The sequence below is a fragment of the Colius striatus genome, unplaced genomic scaffold (genome assembly GCF_028858725.1).
Source record: "Colius striatus isolate bColStr4 unplaced genomic scaffold, bColStr4.1.hap1 scaffold_45, whole genome shotgun sequence".
Classification (NCBI taxonomy): Eukaryota; Metazoa; Chordata; class Aves; order Coliiformes; family Coliidae; genus Colius; species Colius striatus.
This window is the reverse complement of record NW_026908526.1, coordinates 215,001-237,024: the sequence shown is the minus strand read 5'-3', so window position 1 is coordinate 237,024 and position 22,024 is coordinate 215,001. Positions and strand designations below refer to the sequence as shown.

Genomic DNA, 22,024 nt, shown 5'->3' with positions numbered 1-22,024 from the left:
CTATTGTGCCTCTACATGTATTTAAAACTGAATGCATTACTCCCATGTTTATATTGGGTTCTTTTCTCTGTTGGGTATTTTTTCCTTTTTTTTCGTGGGGTTTTGTAGTGGGTCTGGGACGGTAGTGATTTTCCACAGCAGCTCCTGCAGTGCTGTGCTTACTGTTGATATCAATATTATGACTACCGCTCGCACAGCATCAGGGCTGTCCCTCCAGCATTCCTTCCCCCACCTTCACCAATAGCTGTGGGTGGGCATGATCTTGGCACGGGCCATGGCCAGGACAGCTGACCCAGGCTGACCAAGGAGATATTCCATACCCTGTGACATCAGCTCAGTAATATAAACTGGGGGAGAGGAGCAGGAAGGGGAGGCGAGATTCATTTCTGGCCTTCCCAAAGCAACCGCTACGCGTACCGCAGCCCTGCTTCTCGGGAGGTGGCCGGATATCGCTGCTGATGGGAAGTGGAGAGGAACAGCTTTATCTGCTTCTGCTTTGCTTCCCGCGTGCGGCTTTGCTGCTTCTTTATTAAACTGCTTTTATCTCAACCCACGAGACTCCCATCTTATTTCCTCCCCTTCCCTGGCTTGCTGAGGAGGTGGGGGACAGAGTGGTGTGGTGGGCACCTGGCATCCAGCCAGGCTCAAACTACCACAGGGAAAAAAGGATCCTCCGAGGAATGAAATGATCCTCTGAGAGGACAAATTGCTGCTTTGGGGGGAAAGAATGATATTTGGGGAAAAAAGGCATTGGGAAGGAAACAAACCTCCTGGTTTTTTATTTCGGGGGGGGGGGGGGGGTACGGAATCGCTCCTTTCAAGCAAATTAAGTTCGCTTCAGGGGAAAGAAATGTCCTTTGAGGCACCATTCTGAGGGGAAAAACTTTCGTTTAGTGGGAAAATGGCTGCTTTTGGACAAATTCAGCTCGTGCAAGGCTTTGTGTGTGTGAAAAGCCACTTTGTGTGGGGGGAAAAGAGACATTATGAGAGATAAAAGCGCTCTTTTGGGGGGAGATTGCTGCTTTCGGTCCAATTCAGCTCATCCGAGGGAGGTAAAAATCCCTTTGAGGCGGGAAAAGCGCCATTCTGAGAGGAAAACTGCTGTTTTAGGGCAAACCTGGTGCTTCGAGCGGGAGAAAAGGATCCTTTGAGGTATAAAATACAGGTGCGGGGCGAAATGTAATCTCTGAGGGCAAAACGGCTCCTCTGCGGGCAAAACCCCGCCGCTTTGGGGAAAAAGGAGCAATTGAAACCATTGCCTCCCTACTTGTGCCAGCACCGGGGATCCCGAGGCGTCCCTCCCTCCTTCCCGTCCCCTCGCCGGCGTCGCTCGTCATGGCTTTTGGCGTCCAACGCTGCTTTTGATCGGGAGACAGCTGCCAGCGGAAAGCTGCTAGGAAGGTAGCAGAGTCCCGGCTGGCAGGCTACACGGGGACCTACATACCAGCGTTCTGCCTCTGTGCTTTCCTGTAGCTCCCAAATGCAGTGGCACGTCTCTGAGCAGCAGCAGCAGCAGGAGCAGCACCAGCAGCAGCAGCACCAGCAGCAGCAGCAGCACTGTATTTTCAAGGCAAGCTGCACATGCCAAATGCACGGGATTGGAGACAGGTCCCACGGGAAAGGTTCTAAGAAGGTTCCCTGCCGCCGCCGCCCCCCAAGTGGAGCAGGGGCCGTCCCAGGCCAAAAGGCGCGTGCGTGCCGCCCCCTGGCCCCGGGCAGAGCGGCGTCCTTGGGGACGGGGACATGCTAAGAGGGTTGTCCGGAGCGAAGGCGCTGCTGGGAGTGCGTGTGGCGGAGGGAGGCGGCGGGGCCCGGGGATCGGTGTGGGTAGAGGCTGGCGGCAGCGTGCGGGGAGGGAGCGGGGCAAGGAGCGGGGTGCGTGTCGCGGGGCGGGCGGGAGCGGCCGTGACCTGAGAGCGTCTTTGCGGGGTGTTGTGGGGGCGTGTTGGGACACGTGGGCATCGCTTCTCGGCCTTTTGGCTAGATCAAGTGTAGTATCTGTTCTTATCAGTTTAATATCTGATACGTTCTCGATGAGAGGACTTTATATTAAACGGGTTTTTGGGCTCCGGAGTTGGATCCGGAGGTTGCTTCCTTCTGCTCGGCGCATCGTCCAGGTATTGCAGTGCCTCCGGGAACGGTGCACCCTCACCTTGTTGTGTGTAACGGCAGAAGGAGTTTGAAGCGGGTCGGGGGGTGTTGTGTTGTGTTGTGCTGTGTTGTGTTGGAGCGTTTTGCTGGGCTTCGCTGAGCGCCCGCGACGTTCCGCTCCGCGCCAGCCCGGCGGCGGCGGCGGCCACTTGTCCCCGTTGGTCGTGGGCAAGAAGCTGCTCTCAGCCGGCATGGCACGCTGCCGCCTTCCTCCAGCCCAGTTCCACCCAAAACGGACCCTTGTGGGCATCTGAGACGGGAAATAACCCCCCACTCTATGGGACTCTTAGTGCTTTTAGGAGACAAAAAACCCGCTGCTTTGAAGGGAAAAAAGGATCCTCCGAGGCATGAAATGATCCTCTGAGAGGACAAATTGCTGCTTTGGGGGGAAAGAATGATATTTGGGGAAAAAAGGCATTGGGAAGGAAACAAACCTCCTGTTTTTTTATTTCGGGGGAGGGGGGGGTGCAGAATCACTCCTTTCGAGCAAATTAAGTTCGCTTCAGGGGAAAGAAATGTCCTTTGAGGCACCATTCTGAGGGGAAAAACTTTCGTTTAGTGGGAAAATGGCTGCTTTTGGACAAATTCAGCTCGTGCGAGGCTTTGTGTGAAAAGCCACTTTGTGTGGGGGGAAAAGAGACATTATGAGAGATAAAAGCGCTCTTTTGGGGGGAGATCGCTGCTTTCGGTCCAATTCAGCTCGTCTGAGGGAGGTAAAAATCCCTTTGAGGCGGGAAAAGCGCCGTTCTGAGAGGAAAACTGCTGTTTTAGGGCAAACCTGGTGCTTCGAGCGGGAGAAAAGGATCCTTTTGCTGCCCGTTCCCGAAGGAAAACACAAAACAACCGAGGTCGTTTTATGCGGTGCTTTATTGAGGACCCTAGGGACCTGAGGACTAGTGTCCAAAGTCAGAGCCCCCATCTTAAAGAAATTTCACAGAGCTTAAATACTTTCTTCTTATGATTACTTCATCACAAAGTCTTGCTTCACTAGGCCTACATACTGCTTGCCAGCTTTCTCAAAGATTTACAATTACATTGTGTTTCCACATACAATCTTCAGAACAATTTTCCTGAGACATTCTTTGCTTGATTACACAGAATGTTCAACATGTCCCACTAATTCCTTTGATTCTCTAAGCAATAATGTACATGGTCAGCATGTCCTACTAAGATTATTCACTTGAATATTTCCAACTAGGCCTTTATCCAGGCCTTAGCCTGACTACTTCTAACTACAACTTATAATGCTGCTAACAATTCCCCCCTTTTGAGCATTCTTCAATCTTGCAAGGATGCTCAACATCATCTGTTTCTATTGTCCGTGTCTCAAGTAGTGGTTTCCTGATATGATGGAGGAGGAGACCCATTTCCAGTTCCACTTCTGGTCATCGCATTCATTAATCTGTGGGTGTTGAGCTTTTCTCTGGTATTGATTCCTAAAACACACTTGTAAACCATATAAATTATCATCAACAGTATAACAAACATAATTACATATTGGATGATTGAGGAAATCCATCCAGAGACCTGGAGCCCCAGTGAATCAAATATCGCTCCTATCCAATTATGTTGAGCTTCTTCTTCAATTTCTTTGGTTCTGGTTCCAACCTTTTCCAATCGTAAAATATCTTTTTCTACTTCGATTGTCATGTTTGGAATGTGGATACAGCAGTGATCAATTCTTTTGCTCAGGTAACCACAGATCCCATGTTCCCGCAGCAGCAACATGTCTAAGGCCATTCTATTCTGCAAAGTCATTCTGCTAGTTGCTTGTAGCTGCAAATTCATATCCTTAAATCCTTTCTTGGTGACTGCTGCTAATCTTTCAGTCTGGCCTAATAATTTGTACAACATTTCCCTATTACGGTAGGATGCAATTGGTGCAAAGAGGGATTCTAAAACCCATCCAAATTTTACTCCACAATCAGGTTCGTGCCACTCATCTTCTTCTTCGATTTTGTATCCTATTTCCCTTTTCTTCCGAATTGCTTCTGTTTTATTCAACCGAGATTGTCTCCAAAAAGGACATAAGGTGGGGACTCCTAAAGTTATCTGGGTTACTGGACCATCAATTGGTAGATGGGTAGTCCATTGTCCATGATCCATGACCCAAACTAAGTTCCCTGGACTCCTAATTGTGGTGGATTTGCAACTAATAATTCTTCTCCCATTCTCATTTCCTTTCAACTTTTCTTCTATCGTATGGTTATATCCTCGACATTCACAGCCCCACTTTAACAGAATTTTTACTGGCATTAAACCTATTTGATTTTCCGGAGTGTCATAAGTAAAAACTTCTGTACAATTCCATACCTCCTTTTGACTCCTTGACAACCTCACAGAAGTATGTGTAGCCATCACATCGGTGTGTGTCTGATTCCTTTCCCCTGTCCATTGCACACACCAGTTTACTGGGCCTAAATAACTATATGTTTCTAACAGACTAGGTCCCCGTACTGTGTCCCATTCATCTTCCAAAGATCGTTGTCGTGTAACATTCTGGCAGATTTCTTCATTCCTAGTCTTTTCAACTTTCATTCTTGTTTTACTACACCAATATCTAATTATGGGACGAGAACCATCTACCATACAGCGACCTTTAATACCACCACCTCTAACCCATCCATAATACCCCGGCAATGATCTACATTCCTTTTCTGTTAAATCTCCTTTTATTAAACACCCATCAATCCATTCTTCATACTTTATTGGTACTTGCCTGCAATCCCAAGTAAAATTAACAGAAGTTTTTGGCATGGTTGTTATAGGAATAATTCCCCAGGGTATAGGTTCACCTGTAGCCTGAGGTAGTGGCAAACATGCTGTAATCTTAGATACATTCTGAACCATTCCAAAATCTCTAATCAATCCAACCACTAGGTTTTCCTGCTCTTCTCCTTTATGGAAATCTACTGTTACGTTCCCTAAATCCCGTATTCTCCTTCGACTATACTTTCCTCTAGTTAACGATACTGTCGTTCTAGAATGGGCCCACCATGCATCCCTAGCTATCCAACACCAATATGTCCCTTCATCATCTGATTGCACATCATTTATTATTAGGACCAGAGTGCCTCCCAACCTTCTCTGTACTTGGTATTTTCTTCCTGATTGTATATTCCCATCTCCAAACCACCACCCAAATTCCAAAAAGTTCATTCTACGATCTACCTTACATGTCAGAATTACTGACTTCCCTTTATCAGCTCGATATATCCCATGAGTGGCCTTGATTCCTTGATTTAAATGAGGTTGGCCTTGCACATCCCTTCTCCTGTAATTAGAGTCAAATCCACAAGTGACTACACATAGGTATTGACCTTCCATTTTTCCCAATTGAGGTTTGGTATAATTCAGCCATCCTATCCCTCTGTTCCCCACATTCCACCAACTGATTCCTTCCTTGATCCTGTCCCACAATCCTTGAAGTCCCATTTTCCACCATTTAACTTGAACCAGGGCTTCACATTCTCTTTGTGAAGTAGAAGTGTAGTTTATCCTCAAGGGTGGGCCATCCCACATATCCATTGAAGCTATTTTTGGTATTACTTCTACTCCCTCCTGAATCGGGGACCAAGGTACTACTCTCAAATCTATTCGCTTATAATCAAAATTTTCCCGAATTAACACCAAACACATGTATACTCCTGCTTCTCCTAACGTTAAATTAGTCAATTGCAAGGTAACACTTCCTTTTTTGGGTATCCTTATTCCAAACAGTAACAATACTTGCAGTCAATCTGGTTTGTCCTAGTTTCCAAATCGCAATTATTTCCTCGGCTCCAGCTCCTTGGTCATCAGTAATGTCACAGGTTAAATTGACATCAATCCCTTCCATAACAGTAACCACAGGCTCTGTAACAGTGACAAATACAAATCCATTGACCAATACCATTTTCAATAATATCAACAGTACAACAGTTAAGAATGCTGTTTTGCTCGAAATATCATTCGAGTGGGGGATACCACTTGGGTTTCCCATTCGGTTGGAACCTTCTTGACTCGAGTGTAGTGGATCCAAGCGTCGATTCCCGCTACCTTTATGGCTGTGAAAGTTGTCAAGATCACTTGATGGGGACCGTCCCATGTCTCTCTCAGTGGGTCTGTGAACCAATTCTTCACATAGACCTGATCTCCCGGTTGAATATCATGCACTGGATTTTCCAGTGGGAGCGGCCGATTCCATTGAAGGGCACCCGTAAGGCGTTGAGAACTCTGTTGAGTGACATAACATAGTTAAAAATCACCTGGTCTCCCAATACATGCGGGTCTCCTTTTAACACGGTGGCATGATAAGGCTTGCCGTACAGTATCTCGTACGGACTTACTCCTATCCTTTCCCTAGGTTTTATCCTAATCCTAAGTAACGCTAACGGCAAAGCTTGGGGCCACTGAAGTTTGGCCTCCTGACATATCCTTTTGATCTGATTTTTCAATGTTTGGTTCATCCTTTCTACTTGACCACTAGACTGGGGTCTCCATGGAGTGTGTAAATTCCAGGTAATGTCTAACGTCCTAGCCACCTCCTGAACTATCCCTGCCACAAAATGTGGGCCTCTATCTGATGATAATCCCAGTGGTACTCCAATACTAGGTATTATTTCTTTCAACAAAGTCTTCACCACTTCCTTTGCTTGGTTTATTCTACAAGGGAAGGCTTCTGGCCACCCCGAAAAGGTGCACACATACACCAACAGGTATTTAAGTCCCTGAGCCCTTGGAAGTTCTGAAAACTCGACCTGCCAATAATCTTAAGGGTCTGGTCCTATTTGTAATTTTCCCAACTGCACCTGTTTCCTTACAATAGGATTATTCTTTAAACAAACTGGGCACATGGCATTCACCCTTTTCGCCAGCGTTAACATTTGGTTGGAAATTATTTCCTTTTTCAAAAATTTTACCAACACCTCTGCTCCCCAATGGCATTTATTGTGTTCAGTCTCTAATATGGACTTCATAACATTTTTGGGCACCACCACTTGTCCCATTGTCATTACATACCATCCAATTGCATTCTTCTGGGCCTTTAGATATGTCGCCAATTTCTCATCATCGGCAGAATAGCTCGGTCCCCGAATCATATAACGAGAAACAGGGCTCACCTTGGTTGGTATTAAAGCCATCTGAGTCCAAACCTGTCGAGCAGCTTCTTTAGCAGTGATGTCTGCTAGTTCATTCCCTCGATATATCTTTCCTTCTTCTTTACGATGTCCCCTGATGTGCATTACTGCTACCTTTTCTGGTTTATGTACCGCATCCAACAGGGCGAGAACTTCCGATCTGGTTCCATTTTCCACAAAGCTAGATCCATCGGTAAAGAGATCCCAATCTGAATCTTCTAACGGTGTGTCCTTTAGGTCTGCTCGGCTCGCATACACCTGTTCAATTGTTTCTACACAATCATGAATCAGCTCCCCTTCTTCCTGTTTGCTGTGAAGAAATTCTGCTGGGTTGACATGGTTAGTTATCTTAAGTTCCACATCATCTTGTTCTCTTAATATAGCTTGATATTGTAACATTCTGCTGGATGATAACCAGTGACCCCCCTTTTGTTCCAGGACAGCCAAGACCATATGGGGCACAAAGACCTCCTTTCCTTCCCAAAGTCAGTTTTCGGGCTTCCTGTATGAGGATCACTGTGGCCGTAACTACCCACAAGCATGATGGCCAACCAGCACTAACATTGTCCAGTTGTTTTGAAAAATATCCCACTGGGTGTTTCCATGACCCTATTTTCTGGGTCAACACTCCCAGAGCCAGATTCTGCCTTTCATTTACATAAAGCTGAAAATCCTTATTTAAGTCCGGCAACCCTAAGGCAGGTGCTTCTTTCAGAGCTTGTTTTAGCTCCTGAAAGGCTCTTTTCCTTTGTGGACTCCATTCCAATTGGGGCTCCTTCAAAGCCTCATACAAGGGTTTGGCTAACAATCCAAAATTTAGAATCCATAGTGTGATAAATGAAGTATCCCCGAGCAGGATTCTGGTTGAGTTTAGGAATTTATTGGATGAATAAGAGCAAGCAAACAGCGCTGGGTGCACTGAGAGCCTCTGCTCTATCAGGACGCACACCCGTCACATCCCGAGTTCGCATTAAGTAGGGAAGGCCTTATACGTATTCATGACTTTTCCTCGAAGGGGCTGAAAAATGTTAATCATTTCTGGGAAAGGGTCCTCTGCTTCTCGCGCATGCTTTGTTCCATCTTGGGGGTCTTTTTCACCCTCTTTAGGTGGTCATCGGAGGAAGTCAGTAGTCTTCCTCACGGTGTCCCCCAGGCGACCTCCATGTGTATATCTCTGCAAAACTGGTTCAAGCTAATCTCCCCAAAGCATCTGCCAAGCTGCCGTTACAAGAAGCAGAAACACCCTCCTTATCAAAACCTGGTTCAAGCTAGTCTTCCAGGACACCTGTCAAGCTGCCGTTACGAAAAGCAAGAACAAGTTACACAAGAACAAATAAAGTTACCAAAAATTATCATCCATATTCGTTGATCCACATTGACACGAATCAAGGGAACACATTTCACAATCCCCCATTTTCTTTTTGATACTATTGATTCGTGTTTTAGCTTCTAACTGAGTTAATACTTGTTTGATTGATATCAATTTTGGATCTTCCTTCAATTTTAATATCATCAAAGGGTTGGTTTTACCGCTTACTGCTTTTTCAGGATCGATGGGCATAGCAGTAATTTGCATACCTTGGATTATAGAGCGGATTAGTCTAATCAAACACGGGATCATACAAGGTAAAAACAATAAGCTTAATATTGAACACAATATCATAAATCCTAATTTCTTCCACCAAACACCGCCAAATAAATTATCCCACCAGTCATTCTTCAAAATTGAGTCCCATCGTTGTACAGGTACATGTGCGACTCGTTTAATTTCATCTGCTATCTTTGTAATTGTATCCCCATGATCATCAATTTCTATACAACATTCAGATGTATTAAATTTTCCACACACGCCTCCTTCTGCTGCCAGTAGATAATCCAAGGCTAGCCGATTCTGATACACAGCTGCTCGAGTTTGAGATAATTGTTTTGCTACTAATTCTAAAGCCCAAGCAGTTTGATTAGTAATTATTTCAACTACTGCTTGTAACCGAATGATGCGGTTTAGCATGTAGATAGGAGTTCTATAACCCCAACTTCCATCTTGTGCCCATGTAGCTGGGTCATAATAATTAATGATTCGTTCAGGGGGCCATTCATTATCTTTCCACTTTTGTGCTCCCCCTATTAATATATTTCTCTTTCTTCGGTTCAGGGTCTCATACAAAGGTATTCCCAAATGATTATTTTTCATTTTTGGCAGCAAGAAAAAGGCGGGTTGGATCATTCCAATGGTACAGCTACCTCTCCATCTCTTTGGTAATTCGTTATATGCTCTTTGCCCACATATCCAAAATAGCCCATCAGGAGACTTCCAATTGCTATTTGTTTTTCTAGGGTTTTCCCAAAAGGACTTCAAATCCCTAATTTCTTCAAATGGGTTTGCATTCATTTTGTTTTTCCAACATTGAGTTTGATTGCCAGGGCAGTTGGTAGTCCAATACCCATCGGGTGACTTTGGCCACCAGGTACTACTTGTTGAGTTAGTGGTCAAGATCATTTTGCAAGGTGTATGTCCAACATATTGTGTAAAATTACTGCTATTTCTAGATATACAAAACTGGCCTATTACTTCATGACTTAGCACCCATCCTTCAGGTCTGTTTGTGCTGGATTTATGGGTGTTGTTCCATTCCAATAATTGTTGGGGTTCCACACTCTCTCCTCTCCATGGCCACTGCTCAGTCATCTGAGACCCTCCACATATCCAACAAGAGGATACATTCAATTCTGTAGCTATTTTCTGCATCAAATCTACAAATAAATTCTGTCCTTTAGTTGGTAAATCCCATGTGCTCATCCTTTCTTTGAGTTTTTCATATAATGATTTTGAAGTTGAAGGAGGTCGTTTGCGATTTGTTTTTAATCTTTGTGTAACATTCTTTACTAATTCTTCTTTAAATCTATCTTGTTGTCCTCCTCCATCTGAATACCCTCACATTCCTCCTTGAGTGAAACATATATATTTCTCTGCCTTGGGACAAGTTCCATAGCCATAGACTACTCTTCCTGTCTTGTCGCCAAGATTCTCAGCTACCCAAAGAGTCAATCCCGCTGTTTGGCATTTTTCCAATTGAGTTCTTTTATAACACCCAGCATTTATGTGGGTATGATAGGCCAGAGTTGACACCGTTTGTTTCCCATATGCCACTTGTTGGTAGCATTTGGAGCACGAATCGGCTGAAACTCCATGTATGATTAGGTTGATCCATACAAACAAAATTAAACCCCACCTTTTTACTCCTCTGCCTCCACCGCCTACTGGGGTGCTTCCAGCAGCGGGGTTATTCATCTTCACGGCAGCAGGGGTATTCTTCAGGGGTCTCATATGGATCATGCTAGATGAGACTCATATGGTTTTTGCCAAACTTCAGTATTAAAGGGATTAACCGGTTTATTTAGTTCAGTTTCTAACACGTGGCCTAACAATCCTTTAAACTTGTGTGGGGTTTCTCCCTACCTTATTGTAATAGCACTTTATATTCAAAGTGTGCTTAGGTGTTGAGGGAGGGAATTTTTTGCAAAATGATCTTACCACCACTCTCAGTTACCATCACAAAGTCTCCTTTGTTGCGTGTTCTTTCAAGATCGTCTGAAGGTCAATTTAGTCTCTCCAGGCTCAGATGCGACTTTCCATTCTTTCACTGGACCTTTTACTCGTGAAACGTGGGTCCATCCCTTTTCAGCAGTTCTCACAGCCGTCTCTGCAGTTAATAAAACAAGAAAAGGTCCCTCCCAGAGAGGAGATAAGGTTTCTTCCTTCCATGCTTTTATTAGAACTTTATCTCCTGGTTCTAATTGGTGAATTGCAAATCCAAGCGGTGGAGTCTGGGCTAACATCCCAATTTCCCTTAATTCTTTTAATCTTTTCCCAATGGTTACCACATATTTCTGGACAGTTTGATCCTCAATTACATTGTTCTCTAGAGGCATCCCTTGGGAATAGGGCATGCCATATAACATTTCATATGGTGATAATCCAGTTTCACTGTGAGGTTTAGTTCTTATATTCAGAAGTGCCAATGGCAAGCACTTTGTCCAAGACATTTGGGTCTCAATCATCAATTTAGCTAGCTGTTGTTTTATTGTTTGATTCATCCTTTCTACTTTTCCTGAACTCTGTGGGTGCCAGGGAGTATGGTATTCCCACTGGATACCTAGTGATTGGCATAATAATTTTATTACTTTAGAAGTAAAGTGCGTGCCTTGATCTGAATCTATGTACTGGATTATCCCATATCTAGGTACTAAGTGTTCTAATAAAATTTTTACTACCATCTGTGCCGTGGCTCGTGCCACAGGGTAAGCTTCTACCCATTGTGTTAAGTGATCCACGATTACTAGTAAGTATTTTACCCTTCCCACCTTGGGTAATTCTGTAAAATCAACTTGTACTCTTTCAAAAGGTCTATAAGCTGTTTTTCTTCCTCCAGTTGCTACTTGTCGAAATATTTTCTTATTTATCTTTTGACACGTTAGGCAACCCCGTGTAATTTGCTTTGTTATTTCAAAGATTCCAATACAGCCAAATTGTTTAAGAAAATGATCACTTAATGCTTTTGTACCCCAATGCGTTTGTGCATGTAAGCGTTCCATAATGTGTCTAGCAAGGGCTTTTGACATTTCCCTCCCATCAGGTAACATCCATTTCCCTTGTTCTAATTTGGCCCCTATTTTCTCCAACTTATTTAATTCCTCAGGGGTAAATTTCTTTTCTCTTTGTTCTTGTTCCTTTTCATTGTTGCCTCTCTTAGTTTGTACTACACAGACTTTAATCGTCTGAGCCCTGAGAGCTGCTTCCTGAGCTTCCTTATCTGCTAAGTTATTTCCTCTAGTTCGGTAATCTAATCCTTTTTGGTGTCCTCTTACATGTACTATGACTATTTTCTTTGGTTCCCTTAGAGCTTTTAGGATTTTTATTATTAATTCTTGATGTATTAAATTCTTCCCTTGGGTATTAATTAAGCCTCTTTCTTCCCAAATTTTTCCAAAAGTGTGTACTATCCCATATGCATATTTAGAGTCCGTGAATATAGTCCCGCTCTTTCCTTTCAATAATTCTAAGGCCCTATAAAGGGCATACAACTCACAAGCTTGAGCTGACCATGTTGGGCTCACGGGTCCTGACTCTACTATGTTTAACCCTTTATTAATTATTGCATACCCCGATTTTCTCTTTCCCCCCACCATTCGAGAAGATCCGTCGATGAACAGTATTTCCCCTTCTTTTAGTTCAGTATCTCTTAAGTCAGGTCTAACTTTTGTTTGGGTCTCGATTATTTCTAAACAATTGTGTTGTAGTACCTCTAATCGTTCTCCAAATAAAAATTGTGCTGGGCTCTGTGCAGATGTTACTTTTAATTCTAGGTCAGGGGAATCTATTAATATTGCTTCATATTTTAAAATCCGACTATCCGTTAACCATTTTTCTGCTTTTTGTTGTAAAACTGTCCTAACATTATGTGGGGTGTACACCTTTAAGGGTGCACTGAAGGTAATTTTCCTGGCTTCCTCTATTAATAAAGCCGTCGCGACTAGGGCTTGCAGACAAGCAGGCCATCCTCTGCTTACTGGGTCAAGTAGTTTAGAGCAATATCCCACAGGCTTTTTGGTTCCTGCCCAGTCCTGAGTGAGGACTCCATACGCTGTTTGATTTGAGGTATTTACAAAAAGATAAAAAGGTTTCTCTAAGTCTGGGAGACTCAGTACAGGTGCTTGTATTAATGCACTTTTTATTTCCTCAAATCTCTGGTCATCTTCTGCAAGCCACTTAAGTTGGTTGTTAGTTAATTTGTTATATAAAAATTTTACTTTCTCACTATAATTTTCAAGCCATGGTCTGCAATATCCTAACAATCCTAGTATCTGCCGAATTTCTTTTTTTGTTTTTGGTGGTCTTAAAGATAAAATCGCAGATACTCGTTCAGGGTCTAATTTTTTTCTTCCTCTATTTAGCCAATGTCCTAGGTATTTTACTTCTTGTTCTACAAATTGTAATTTTGACTGGGACACTTTCAATCCTCTCTCTCCCAAAAAGTTTAACAACTTTATGGTAGCCTTTCGAGTCTCTTCCTCAGTTTCCCCTGCCACTAATAGATCATCTACATACTGCAATAATTTAATTTCTTTGGGTATTAAAAAATCCTGCAAAATTCTTTCCAAAGTTTGTCCAAATAAATTTGGTGATTCCGTAAACCCCTGTGGCAGCACAGTCCATCGTAGTTGTTGCTTTCGTCCTGTCTCAGGATCCTCCCATTCAAAAGCAAAATAATCTCTGGACCCCTCGTCCAAAGGACAAGCCCAAAATGCATCTTTTAAATCTATCACACTATACCAAGTATATTTTGGAGAAATATGACTCAATAGAGTATAAGGATTTGCCACCACAGGGAATTTAGTGATGGTTCGCTGATTTACAGCCCTTAGATCTTGTACCATTCTATATGATCCATCTGGTTTCTTTACAGGGAGGATAGGCGTATTGTGGGGTGACATACAGGGTTCCAAAGTCCCCTGTTCTAAAAGTCTGTCAACCACTGGTTTTAACCCCTTCCGACCTTCCATGGATATGGGGTATTGTTTGATTCTTATTGGACGATGTGGGTCTATTATTTGAACACTTATGGGGTCCATTTGTATTTTTCCAGTTTCTCCCTCTTTATACCATACTAAGGGATTAATATTTTTCTCATCTTCTTGTGTTAGGGGATATAACTTAATCTGTAACTTGTCCCCTTGACTCTGGATGCTTAGATTTAATTTCAGGATCAGATCTCTCCCCAGTAAATTATATTCTGCTTCAGGGAGTAACAACAAATCATTAAGGCAAATTTTCTTCTCTGACTCTATTTCTACATCTTTTAAAATGGGCACTTTAAAGGGTTCTCCTTTTGCCCCAATTACTGAAATATAATTTTTCTCTTTTTCTATCCCTTTTGGGAGCTTTTGGATGGTTGACTTTTCAGCACCCGTATCGACTAAAAATAAAACTTCTTCCTTATGGGGACCTATTAGTAATTTTATCAAGGGCTCTGTTGATGTTGAAGTCCCCAGCAAATATAGCCCCTGACTCCCCTATTCCTCTTTAAACATTTTTTCATCTTGTTCCCGTTTTCTACAATTCTTCTGAATATGCCCCTTCTTGTTACAGTAGTAACAGACGGGAATACCAGACCTCTCTCTAGAAGGTCGTCCCTGGGGCGTCATCTCTATTTTCTTTTTCCCTTTCTCCCCAGATGAGATTTCAGTTTCCTTACTCTCTCTTATGGCTGCTACAAGGATTTTTGCTTTTGCTTTTTGCTTTTCTTCATCCCTCCTTATGTAGACTTTTTGAGCTTCTCTAAGTAATTCCTCTAACCCTCTATTTTGCCAGTCTTCTAATTTTTCCAATTTTCTTCTTATATCCCCCCATGATTTTGCTACAAATTGTGTCCTAAGGAGTGCAGTCCCAGCCACTGTATTTGGATCTATTCCAGAATACATTTGTAAACTTTTTCTTAACCTTTCTAACCATTCTGTTGGTGATTCGTTTTTCCCTTGTTCCTCATTAAATGCTTTATTAATGTTTTGTCCTCGGGGGACCGCTTCTCTTATCCCTTGGATAATTAATGTTCTCAGGTCTCTCATGTTCTGCCTCCCTTGGGGTTGTTGGTGATCCCAGTGAGGGTCCATATTTGGCCATTTATGATCCCCAGGAGGTCCAGCCTGATTTTGTCTTTCCCAAATTCTCATTCCAGCTTGTCTAATCATACCCCTTTCCTCAGCAGTAAATAAGATCCCTAAAATGGATTGTATTTCTTCCCAGGTATAAGTATTGGGGCCTAAGAATTGGTCTAATTTTTCAGCTACCCCAAGGGGATCATCTAATAGGGTCCCCATTTCTTTCTTAAAATTTCTTACATCTGTAGTATTTAAAGGGACTGCCACAAACCCAATGCCTCCCTGATTACCTCCGAGGGGTACTTCTCGTAACGGATATAGAGAAGCTCCCTCAGATGTGGCAGTCCTACTTCTCGTACATGCAGCCGGAGGTAGATCTAATTCCGGTGCTGTTGGTGGTGGAGGCAGGGGCAACGGTGGTGCTGGTGGAGGTACTACGGCCACTAGAGGGGGAGCCGCCGCCGCAGGTGGATTGTTAGGATATGGAGGCGGTAAGTTATCCAGTGACTCCCATTTATCATCTTTTTCCTTTACTTTTCCATTTTTATCCCCTTCTTCTTCCTCAAACTTTTCATCTGCTTTCAATGTAAGTATTGAGGCCGGAAAAGGACGTGAAGTCCTCATCCATAATCCTGCATAATCACTTTCCTCCTGACAAGCAGGTTCCTTTGAATTAACGTATATATTTAAGGCCTCGCAAATCCAGTCCTCAAAAGATCCAAAAACAGGCCAAAAGATATGTGGCTTTAAAGGTTTCTTTGGCCATTCAATCATACAATATTGGACTAATTTTAATTTACTTTTTCCTTTTCTGGGGCCCCTTTCATTCCAATCTCTAATCATTATTCCTAATGGACTTTCTGATGGTATGTCTGGTAATTTGCTCCCTTTCTTTAGGTCCTGGGTCTTTGACTTTTTCTGACCCATCTAGGAATTTTACTGTGGCAATTCCTACAGCCCTTGGTTACCAGTAAGAGTGTCTTGCAGGGGGTTTAGGACCTATCACCCACCCACAAATACTATAGGAATCGCTTCGGTCCTTCACCGGCCAAGTCCCTCGCGGGAGATTGGAATCGCGGTTAGAAGACCTCCACACTCGCTTCAGAACCAGGTTCCGTCTCAGTCACACTCTTACACACACAGGCAACCGAAACCCACCCAACCGAACGGGATACACCTTAAATACTTACGACTCCGTCGTCTTCGTTCGGATCTTCGCACGCAGAATTATGGGCAAAATAAACTGCTGCAGCCGGCAAGGGAGCTCATAAAAATCAAATTCTTTGCTTGCCCCTATTCAGGTTCAGGCTGGTGTTAGTCCTGACCCGACCTGATCAGGAGCCACCAAATGGTGGGGCGCCCCTCCTAAATCAAGTCAGAATTCAGGAACCAAGACCATCCCGGACGAGCCCCCAATTGTGATAAATGAAGTATCCCCGAGCAGGATTCTGGTTGAGTTTAGGAATTTATTGGATGAATAAGAGCAAGCAAACAGCGCTGGGTGCACTGAGAGCCTCTGCTCTATCAGGACGCACACCCGTCACATCCCGAGTTCGCATTAAGTAGGGAAGGCCTTATACGTATTCATGACTTTTCCTCGAAGGGGCTGAAAAATGTTAATCATTTCTGGGAAAGGGTCCTCTGCTTCTCGCGCATGCTTTGTTCCATCTTGGGGGTCTTTTTCACCCTCTTTAGGTGGTCGTCGGAGGAAGTCAGTAGTCTTCCTCACGGTGTCCCCCAGGCGACCTCCATGTGTATATCTCTGCAAAACTGGTTCAAGCTAATCTCCCCAAAGCATCTGCCAAGCTGCCGTTACAAGAAGCAGAAACACCCTCCTTATCAAAACCTGGTTCAAGCTAGTCTTCCAGGACACCTGTCAAGCTGCCGTTACGAAAAGCAAGAACAAGTTACACAAGAACAAATAAAGTTACCAAAAATTATCATCCATATTCGTTGATCCACATTGACACGAATCAAGGGAACACATTTCACAATAGTCTACACCAACCAATCATTCCTAAAAATGATCTCAGTTCCTGATGATTCCTTGGAAGGGGTATGGCACATATTGCCTTAATTCTGTTTGTGCCCAATCGTCTCTGACCTTGCATTAATTCACATTCCAAATAAAGAACACTCTCTTTGAGGAGCTGGGCCTTTTCCTTAGATACTCGATATCCTGCTTGTCCCAGCATATTCAGTAAGGCAATTGTAAGCTTCAGGCAAACTTCCTTTTCCTCAGTTGCCAACAGAATATCATCCACATACTGCAAAATCACATAAGAGAATGGAGATTCTCTTACCTGTTCAGTCTTCCATTCCTCCAACTCTTTGGCTAATTGATTTCCACAAATAGTGGGGCTGTTTTTGAAACCCTGCGGAAGCCGTGTCCATGTCAGTTGTTTCTTCCTTCCCGAATTTGGATCTTCCCATTCAAATGCAAAATACTTCCTACTTGGTAATGTCAGCGGGATGCAGAAGAAGGCATCTTTCAAATCAATTACTGTAAACCATTTAAACCTTTCCAACACAGATGTTAACAGAGTATAAGGGTTAGCAACCACTGGGTGAATGTCCTTTACAATTTCATTTATGGCCCTTAAATCTTGCACTAGCCTATATTTACCATTAGGCTTACTTACAGGAAAAATAGGAGTGTTATACTCGGATTCACACTCCTGTAAAATTCCTTGAATCACAAATTGGGTTATCAGTGGAGCCACTCCTTTCCTAGCCTCCAACTTCATTGGATATTGTCTAACCCTAACCGGCTGGGCTCCTTCTTTCAGTTCTACAACAACAGGCTGGGCAGCTTCTGACTTTCCTGGGGTCCCTGTTTCCCATACCCAGGGTACAACTGCCTGATCTATTTCTTCTGGAATGGGAGTAGGTTCTATCTCTTTTATTACAAAAATTTTCCCAATTTCTTCATTTGGAATCTCCAATTTTACTCTCCCGTTTTCAAATATTATTTTCACGTTTAACAAAGACAATAAATCCCTTCCAAACAGGGGCTTGGGACAATTGGGCATATACAAAAATTGATGATCCAATTCCTTTCCACCAAATTTCAAATTTAGAGGCTGCAAAAATGGTCTTTCTTCCAGCTGACCCATAGCCCCTACCACCTGTACGGTGGTATCACTTATTGGTCCCAGTCTTTTGTTGGGAACTGAATAAGTAGCTCCTGTATCAACTGTGAATTCCTGTTCTTTACCATTTATTTCTAACCTTACCTTTAACCCTTGCTCTAGTCAGTTCTGATTTTGGTAGTTCCCCAAAACCAGGGCTTGGGCGACATCTGCCGGAGGCATAGGATAACTACCCATTGTCCCGGCGCCACCATTTTTCACAGGACATTCATTTTTCCAATGTCCTTTCTGTCGACAAAAAAGCACACTGATTAGAACCTAGCTTTCCTTGGTTAAGGTTTCCCATTCGAAATCCCCCTCTTCCCTGACCATAACCACCTCTTCCTTGGGCAGAGCCTCCCCTACCGCGACCTCGGCCCCTTTGTCCTCCTGATTGTTGAATTACAGCCAGTATACCTGCTTGTTGCCGCTTAGCTGATTCTTTTTCCCCTACTATTATAAACCTTCCACGCAACTTCTAACATTTTATCCAAGTTCCTGGTGTCCTCATCTTCATCCTCTTCTTCCTCCTCATTATCATCGTCCTCACTATCCTGTTCCATCTGAGGCGGAACATAGGGTGGAGCAGAGGGACCCTGTCCACTATGAGCAACTAATAACGATAAATCTTCCTCTGGACCAGAGGAGGCAGCTAAACACTTAACACACATAGATCTCTTCTTACATTCACTACACCCTAATTCCTTTGTTTCCAAAACTAAAATACCACATTCCTTCTGCCAATCCAGTTTGCGCCCTAAATAATAAAACAAATCCAAATACGGGATCTCATCCCATTTCTCATTGTCCCGTAAATACTGCATCAAAGGCGATATAATACCCAGATCGACAGTACCGTTTAGGGGCCACGCAGGTCCCCCTTCTGACTCATATAAAGGCCACCAATGATTACAATAGTTTATCGTTTTACCCTTACTGAAATCCTGATAAAATCCAGCACTCCTCCATCTTCCCAGCAAACATCCTAATGGGGTGTTTCCTGGGATTTTACTATTAGACTGAACTAACGCCTTAAAAGTTTTAAGCGGCATCATTTCAAGTATATAAAATAACAGCAGACAAAATAACAGCAAACACAAACACTGTAACGATACAAACAAAAACCACAAAACCAATAACCAGTACCAAACCAACTTGCCACTTCTCGACGCCGCGAGGGGCAAGTGCCAGACCTGCGCAGCTTTTGCCTCGTCTTACAGCCGGCGCCTGGGCATCCACCAAGACGTCTTAGCCCAACTCAGTGAGGATCGCCGCCTCGTCTTATGAGCAGGCACCCAATACCAGAAAATAAAGCACCTATGGGCTTACCTTATAGCAGTCGTCCGCCAGGTGCGGGGCTCGGGCACGAACCGATGACTCCCTGAGAATCTCTCGGTGCCGGCGTGGAGTAAATCAGCACGCGAACCGCCCCAGCCACCTTCGGAGTCCTGCCGCGGTCGCCAGAAAACTGCTGCCCGTTCCCGAAGGAAAACACAAAACAACCGAGGTCGTTTTATGCGGTGCTTTATTGAGGGCCCTAGGGACCTGAGGACTAGTGTCCAAAGTCAGAGCCCCCACTAACAGAAAATTTCACAGAGTTTATATACTTTCCACAAATGATTACTTCATCAGGTCCATGTGATGTTTACCAGTTTTCCTAAACTTTAGGATTATGTTGTGCTCTTTCATGTAGTTACTTGAGACTGTGCTTATCTGAATCCACAGCCAGAAATTTCCATAGATAACAAACAGGTAAACATTCGAGATAACGATTTCTTTGAGAAAAACAAGATTCAGCGTTCAGTATTCTTCACTAATCTCTTTGCTTGTTTAAGGAAGAATGCACAAGCTCAGCATGCTCCACTAGTTCCCTAGACTGCTAGGTTACATCAACATCCCACACTGCTCACTAGGCCTCGATACAGACCTTAGCCTAACTACTTCTAACTTTCCATATACAGTAATGCTAACACCCCCCCAGAGAGCGTCTAGGAGAGTTAGGCTGCCAGGTCTCCCCACTTACCTTCTTAAGAGAGTCACAGTTACTCCCGCCGTTTACCCGCGCTTCATTGAATTTCTTCACTTTGACATTCAGAGCACTGGGCAGAAATCACATCGCGTCAACACCCGCCACGGGCCTTCGCGATGCTTTGTTTTAATTAAACAGTCGGATTCCCCTGGTCCGCACCAGTTCTAAGCTGGCTGCTAGGCGCTGGCTGAGGCGGGGCGCCGGCCTGGAGACCCTCCCCGGGACCCTCCCCCCCAGAACCGCCGCTGGGTGTGGACCAAAAGGACTGGGGGGTGGTGGCACGCAGCCACGGCACAGGCGGCCGCCGCTGGGGCGCCGGGCGGGAGACCGCGAAGGGCGGAGGGGGGGGTGGGCGGCGCCCGCCGCAGCTGGGGCGATCCACGGGAAGGGTCCGTTGCCTGTCCAGAGTCGCCGCCGCGCGCGCGCCCAGCCCTGTTTCACGCCCCAGCCCGACTGACCCAGCCCTTAGAGCCAATCCTTATCCCGAAGTTACTGATCCGGCTTGCCGACTTCCCTTACCTACATTGTTCCAACATGCCAGAGGCTGTTCACCTTGGAGACCTGCTGCGGATATGGGTACGGCCCAGGGCGACACTTAGACCCTCTCCCCTGGATTTTCACGGGCCAACGAGAGCTCACTGGACGCCGTCGGAACTGCGACACTTTCCAAGGCGCGGGCCCCTCTCTCGGGGCAAACCCATTCCAGGGCACCCGGCCCTTCACAAAGAAAAGAGAACTCTCCCCGGGGCTCCTGCCGGCTTCTCCGGGATCGGTTGCGTCACCGCACTGGGCACCTCGCAGTGCCCGTCTCTGCCACTCTGGATTCGGGGATCTGAACCCGACTCCCTTTCGATCGGCTGAGGGCAACGGAGGCCATTGCCCGCCCTTTCGGAACGGCGCTCGCCTATCGCTTAGGACCGACTGACCCATGTTCAACTGCTGTTCACATGGAACCCTGCTCCACTTTGGCCTTCAAAGCTCTCATTTGAATATTTGCTACTACCACCAAGATCTGCACCTGCGGCGGCTCCACCCGGGCCCACGCCCCAGGCTTCGAGGCTCACCGCAGCGGCCCTCCGCAGGGCCCAACGCTCCAGCGCCATCCATTTTCAGGGCTAGTTGATTCGGCAGGTGAGTTGTTACACACTCCTTAGCAGATTCCGACTTCCATGGCCACCATCCTGCTGTCTAGATCAACCAACACCTTTTCTGGGCTCTGATGAGCGTCGGCATCGGGCGCCTTAACCCGGCGTTCGGTTCATCCCGCAGCGCCAGTTCTGCTTACCAAAAGTGGCCGACTGAGCACTCGCATTCCACGGCGTGGCTCCAGGCCAGCGAGCCGGCCCCCTTACCCATTGAAAGTTTGAGAATAGGTTGAGATCGTTTCGACCCCAAGACCTCTAATCATTTGCTTTACCAGGTAAAACTGCCCATTGCCGAGTGCCAGCTATCCTGAGGGAAACTTCGGAGGGAACCAGCTATGAGATGGTTCGATTAGGCTTTCGCCCCTAGACCCGGGTCGGACGACCGATTTACACGTCAGGACCACTACGGACCTCCACCAGAGTTTCCTCTGGCTTCGCCCTGCCCAGGCATCGTTCACCATCTTTCGGGTCCTAGCACGGACGCTCACGCTCCACCTCCCCGGCTGGGCGGCGCAGGCGAGATGGGCCGGTGGTGCGCCCAGGGCTTTCGCGTTGCACATGCCCCGGGATCCCACCTCAGCCGGCGCGCGCCAGCCCTCACCTTCATTGCGCCGCGGGCTTTCGTCGACGGCCCCTGACTCGCGCACGTGCTAGACTCCTTGGTCCGTGTTTCAAGACGGGTAGCCGACTTCGCCGCTGACCCCGGGCGCCCGAGCGAGGCCACGCACAGCCCGGCGGCGCCGCGCGGTCGGGGCGCACTGAGCACAGTCCGCCCCGGTTGACAGGGGTGCC

The 22,024-nt window shown here is 45.3% G+C and overlaps 1 non-coding gene across 1 annotated transcript; it reads left to right on the top strand.

Annotated features, from left to right (window-relative positions):
* Nucleotides 1–1,960: 1,960 nt before the first annotated feature.
* LOC133629455 (U2 spliceosomal RNA) lies at nucleotides 1,961–2,151 on the top strand. Its single transcript, XR_009821031.1, has one exon. It is a non-coding gene; the product is annotated as a U2 spliceosomal RNA (small nuclear RNA).
* Nucleotides 2,152–22,024: the final 19,873 nt, after the last annotated feature.